The following is a 6,236-nucleotide window of genomic DNA, read 5'->3' as shown; positions in this document are numbered from 1 at the left end:
ACACCTTGCCCTGGGGGCCATCTCGGGGAGCTTATTTGGGGAAAGGCCTGGTGACAGGAGGAGAGAGCCCGAGCCTGAGCGTCGGGCCCACAGAGGGGCAGCCGGAGCCGGCGGCTGGTACACAGGGCACCGCAGACACGAGCTGAGCGGGCAGGCGACCCAGGAAGCTGTCTGAGGGCTTCCGGGAAGAGTAGGTCCTCTCGCTGAGGCTGAGCAAATGGTGTTCGTGGGGCGCCCTGGGCACCCACGGGGAAGGGTGACAGCCATGTGCGGCCCAGAGCTCCCGGGCACCAGCGGGAGAGCCTCCGGGAAGCCGGAGGCGCGGCAGCAGGGACAGAGCCCCAGGCTCGGGCTGGGGAGGGGAGCACATGTGTGGGCGTTGGCAGTTCTCAGAGCTGTGTTACCTGTTGGTAGAAAGTCTGAAAATAGGAGTGCCTGGGGGGCTCAGTCGGTTGAGTGTCTGACTTCGGCTCAGGTCAGGATCTTGTAGTCTGTGAGTTCAAGCCCCGCATCGGGCTCTGTGCTGACAGCTCAGAGCCTAGAGCTGCTTCAGATTCTGTGTCTCCCTCTCTCTCTCTCTGCCTCTCCTGCCCCTCCTCTGCTCATGCTCTATTTCTCAAAAATAAATAAATGCTAAAAAACAGTAATAAGGTCTGAAAACAGAAGAATTTGCTGTCAGGGGTCAAAGTACAGCTGTGTGCAGCCGTTTGTCCCTAACCTTTCTGCTCTTGTGTCCCAGGAGACGGCAGGCCCCACGCCGGAGGCGGAGAGTCAGGGTAGGTACGTGGCCGCTCGGCAAATCCTGGAGGGTGTGACGTTCTGTGACCTTGGTTAACTCTCGTGCTTTTAAACACATTTCATAACAAACTGGTTGCTAAAACTTGGAAAATAATTTCTACAAAAAGTTATTTTAAAACATAACCTTTTCGGGGCGCCCGGGTGGCTCAGTTGGTTAAGTGTCCGACTTCAGCTCCAGTCATGACCTCAGGGTTCGTGGGGTCGGGCCCCGCGTCGGGCTCTGTGTTGCCACCCCAGAGCCTGGAGCTGCTTCGGATTCTGTGTCTCCCTCTCTCTCTGCCCCTCCCCTGCTCACGCTCTGTCTCCATCTCTCAAAAATAAGCAAACATTTAAAAAAATAATAACCTTTTCTCTTTTCATGTTTTGTTTCTCGCCTCAGAGGCGCGAGGAGGGAAGGCAGCCGCGAGACCTGCCCCGGACGTCCCCGCCGCCCACTGCTTGGACAAGTGAGCAGGCCGCCCTCAGCCGCGGTGCAGAGTGGGAAGGGCCCCGCATGAAACCCGACTCAGTGGGCGCTCTCGCCCCGGCGCAGTCCTCTCCGAGTCGGAGGCTCGCCCTCTAACCCGACGGCCGCTGGCTCTGGGGGCGCCCGGCTTCCCGCGCTTGCCCGGGTCCCCGGCTCTGCCTGCCGCCCGGTGGCCAGAATCGCCGTTAGAGGCGCTGCGTGTCACCGCGGCCAAGCTCGTGCCTGCGCGGCCGCCACGGCCCAGGTGCCAGGGCTTCCCGGAAACGCCTCTCTTCTCCTTTCTTCTGACGCCCGTTTCGTTTCTGCCCGGCCGCTGGTGGGTGAGCGCCGCGGGGGCTCAGACAGCCCCCTTCCTGCGGCGCGGGCCCCCCACGGAGCCCCCGGGAGGACGGCGCACGTCCGGGCCCCTGCGCCTCACCGCCCGCCTCGGTCTCGTTCCAGTTTGTGCATCTTCTGCGGGGAGAGGAGTGAGTCCTTCACGGAGGAGGGCCTGGACCTGCACTACTGGAAGCACTGCCTCATGCTGACCCGGTGCGCCTGCTGCAGGCAGGTCAGGCGCTCGGCCGCCGTGCCTCGGCTCTGAGCCGCTGGGGCCCGGGCTCCCGGGGGGGAGGTCCCGGGGGAGCAGCTGAACGAACCCCCCCGACCCCCGCTTACTCTTCCTCGCGGTCTTACGTGGCCCGGGTCACCATACCTAAACGTGCAGGCGCGCCGCAGCGATGGGGCGCCGGTCCGGGCCTCCCCGGGAGCGCAGGTACCACAAGAAAGCAAGTCACAGGACTCGTGGCTGCCAGGCACACGGAAGTTCCGTGTGTGCCGGCACTGCCCCCAGAAGACTCTAGAACTAGAACACTAGCCCATGTTTCAGCTCCAGGCAAGTCCTACCCACTGGTCACAGGTCAGCGTCCTGTAGGCAGAGAGGCACATGTTTTTGCAAGAATTCCCCAAACGGGCCCCGACGCCCAAAGCGGGCACGTGCTGTCAGGAAGGTGGTGCCGGCGGGCCTCGTGGGCGCAGGCCTACCGCTGCCCCGCCGTGCAGGGGCCACGGCACCCGTGGGGCGTAACAGGCGGTGCGCCTGTCTGTAAAGGCACGAGCTCAAGGGCCCGCGGAGTCACCACAGAGTAACCCACCCGTGTCCCCGGCACCCAGGGCCCTCGAAGTGACACTCCCCCTCCCCCGCCCCCCGAGTCCCCACTGTCCTGATTTCTGACACCGCGAGTTAGTGGGTCTTGCTTTCCGGGTTTATGTCGGTGGAATCCTGCAGCACATAATTACTTTAGGTCACATGGCTTTCTGCCGCCCGGTCGTCTGAGCAGTCCACGATTCATCCCTCCATCCTGCTGTTTGGAACTTGGGTTTTGTCCAGTTCAAGGCCATCGTGAATAATGTTGCCACAGACGTTTTTGTAGCCGGCGCTGGGCTGCCGGACTGACGCAGGCCACGCCCCGGGGGGCTCCAGGGCCCGGGGGGCTGCACCCCACCCTCGCGGCTCCGGGGTTTCTGCCCACAGTGAGGTGCGGCCCCTGCCGTCGGTCTGTGGGTCACTCGAGTGCCCTCTTTGTGAAATTCCTGGTAGTCTCTCGTTCACGTTTTACATTGCACCGCTGGTCCCGTGTTCTCCAGGGGTCCAGACCCGAGTCCTTCGCCAGCCCCAGGGGCCGTAGCCGCCCTCGCCCCTCGGGGTCTGGCCTGTTTGTTGTCCAACACGTCTTCTAAGTTTAGCGTCATCCACCGTGTTTGCCTTGCTCGTGGTTTACGCGTTGTGGGTCTCGTTTAAGAAACCTCCATGGGGCGCCTGGCGGCTCAGTCGGTTAAGCGTCCGGCTTTGGCTCCGGTCATGTTCGTGGGTTCAAGACCCGCATCGGGCTCTGTGCTGACAGCTCAGAGCCTGGAGCTGCTTCTGATTCGGTGTCTCCCTCTCTCTCTGCCCCTCCCCTGCTAGATCTTTGTCTCTGTCTCTCAAAATAACATAAAGATATAAAAAAGAAAAAAGAAAGAAAGAAACCTCCTACCTCCCGATTTGAATGTCTTCTCTGATTCGGTAAAGCCTTCTTTCTCGTAGAGGACAAGGAACTTCTGGCCTCTACCTTGGGGCTCTTGCAGGCTCCACAGAAGCCCCTGAGCAGGCAGAGCCCACCCCACCCTCAGCCGGGCAGGGCAGACCCCCCCCCCCACTGGTGGCTGGACCCCCAGCAGGCGCGTGGGTCCACCTGTACCGGTCACTCCTGCCGAACTCGCCAGGGCGGCGAGAGCGACCGCGTCTGCACATCCATACCAGCGTCAGGGAGCGGGAGCTGAACCCGAGGCCGCGCGGCCGAGCTGCTCTGCGCTTAGCGGGTGTCCCGCTGGGGCCAGCCATCGCCCTCCATCCACGCCCTGGGCCGTGGCCTCCGTGGGCTACCATGGTGACACGAGGAGGGGGACGCGGGGTCTTCAGCAGAGGGCAGAGAATGCCTGAGGAAGCCCCGCGGGGCTGGTGGGCTGGGGAGCAAGGGAGAGCAGAGGCGTGCGCGCCGGGCCCGGGGGACAGCACGCGCCCCGTGTTCTCAGCCGCCTGCCTCCTTCCGCGTCTCCCAGCGCAGGTGGTGGAGATCTCCAGCCTGACGGAGCACCTGCTGACGGAGTGCGACAAGAGAGACGGGTTCGGAAAGTGCTACCGCTGCAGCGAGGCCGTCTTGAAGGACGAGCTGCCCCGACACATAAAAACCAAGGAGTGTAACCGTGAGTACCCCTGGGCCCGGCCTGGGGAGGCCCTGTGGGAGGCGTGTCCCGTCCCCTGTCCGCGGCTCCTCGATCGGGCGTCTCAGGAGGAGCTGATCTTGCCTTGTTGACACCATTTCAGCCGCCAAACCGGAGAAGCTGGCGAACCGGTGTCCGCTCTGCCACGAGAACTTCTCACCGGGGGAGGAGGTGAGGGCCCAGCCGGGCCGCGGCGGATGGCGAGGACGAGGGGGGCGGGGCCGGGCGCGGGTGGGGTGCTGGGGAGCACGGCCGTCCCCTGCCTGCTCCCGGGGCGCCGCGGGCCCTCTGTGGGGGCCTCGGCTCCGGGTGGGGACACAGGGGCTGTCGCCTCTGTCCAGACGCTGCGCCCCTCTGCGTGCTGTGGCCCGAGTGGCGTCTGCACCAGACACGCGGGTCCCTTTTCATTACTGCGGTGCAGCTGGCGCCCTTTGGAAACTGCCTCGCCGGGCGCCCGCGCCTCTCCTCCGTTCCCGGCGTTGGTGACTCTGGCTTTAGTCCCGTCCCGCTGCTCCGAGCAGAGCGGGTCTGAGGCTCGTGTCGGGGGTTCCGCTGACGGTGGCCGTGTCCTCCACGTGCCGAGCCCGGCAGTTTGGGGGCCCCACCCCTGGATCCGCCACTCCTCCAGCCCGGTGGCCGGGGCACCTGCAGTCCACCACGCGCCCGCCACGGGCTCTCCCTGCCCCCGAGACGGCTCAGACCCAGACATGCTCTGCAGCTCACCCTCGCCCTCTGAGGGCACTAGCCAGTTGTCCGAGGCGCTTCCTCGCTCTCGCAGGAAATGTCGGGCGCGTAACACAGTCCGCAGCAGGGGGGGTCCCCCGCGGGTACCCCTGCGCCCCGTCGCCGGCCCGCGGCCCTCCCCCAGCTGCACGCCGCTGTGCTCCCTCCGGGGCCCCGCTGAGGCGCAGCCAGACCACTTGTCGCACCCTCTGCAAATCCCTACCATGGAGCTCCGCAAACAGTGCTCTCCAGAGCCTTGCTCCGCCTCCCCTCGGCTCCCGGCGTCCAGGCCCCGCCCACATGAGGCCGCACGAGACTCCCGGGCGTGTTTCGAAGGCGCCTCCTTCACGGGCTCTTGGAGTTTGGTGAGAGACCTGGTAGCGTCCCCCCGGCCCGTTGGGGGGCTCTCGCCGGGTTCCTGTGGGCGGCAGGGTTTGTTCAAACCTCCGATCCGCCGCAGTTACGTCTGAGAGGGCGGCACCCCCCTCCGTGGCCTGCGCGTCCCAGGACCGGCAGGGACCCCGAGCCCAGACACCCCCCTGCCACCCTCCCGTCGTCAGCCGGGCAGCGCCTCGGAGGGAAGCATTCCTCCCTCTGCCACTGCCCCCCGCTCCGGGTGTGCGCGCCCCCGCCGGGTCCTCGGGGCCTGCGCAGGGGCGAGCCGGGCACCCGAGCCCCCGCACACCCTTGAGTGTCCTGAACACAGACGAAACTGCTGTGCTGGGCGGCCTCACTGAGGCCCGAGTCACCCGGGCTCTGGCCAGTGCAGCCTCTCCGACGGGCTCCTGGCCTCGTCGGTGGGGCCCCAGCGCTCTCGGCAGCCCCCGGCTGTCGCCGCGATCTGCCCGGTCCCCGCCGGCCCTGCCCACGGCTGCCCCGGACCTGGGCTCCACCATTTCTGAGGAGGCCCGGCTCCCTCCAGTGGACACGGATATTAGAGACCACTGTCGGGCGCTTCGGGTGCTCACGGCCACCGAGCCGGTCACTGTCACCGGCCTGCCCAGAGGACGGAGCCACGGGGAAACGTTGAGGGGCTTACCTCCTAAGTTCACCCGGACGCTTCCAACACAAGTTCAGCTGCAGGGGCTCCTTTACCCTCTTCTCTGTCTCCCGGCATCCCCTCCCCAGCCCGAGCGCTGGGTCTCAGAGCCCCGGAGGTGCCGGCGCCCCCCGCCGCCCCTCGTGCACGCGCACCACGTGCTCGGCAGCCCTGCCCAGACTCGGGGCTGCAAGTCTCCATTCACGTCCTTCCCGCGTCCCCTGGGGGTCCACGCGCTGTTTCACGACCACCTAACTGGTTTCCGGCCACCTTTATCATACTCGGGTTTTAGAGGAATTTCAAAATTAAGTCCTATGGTTACATAAAATCCTTAGGTAGTTCTAAGTCTGTATAAAATGGGACATGTTGGCGGGAGGCCCGGGGTCGCTGCCCCTGCTCACCATCCTCCTTCCTAACAGGGCGCGGATTTCTAGAGGTTTTCCTTTCCCAGAGTCGTGTGGGTGTCCT

This window comes from Suricata suricatta, chromosome 8 (assembly GCF_006229205.1).
Source record: "Suricata suricatta isolate VVHF042 chromosome 8, meerkat_22Aug2017_6uvM2_HiC, whole genome shotgun sequence".
Lineage (NCBI taxonomy): Eukaryota > Metazoa > Chordata > Mammalia > Carnivora > Herpestidae > Suricata > Suricata suricatta.
This window is presented reverse-complemented; position numbering follows the sequence as displayed.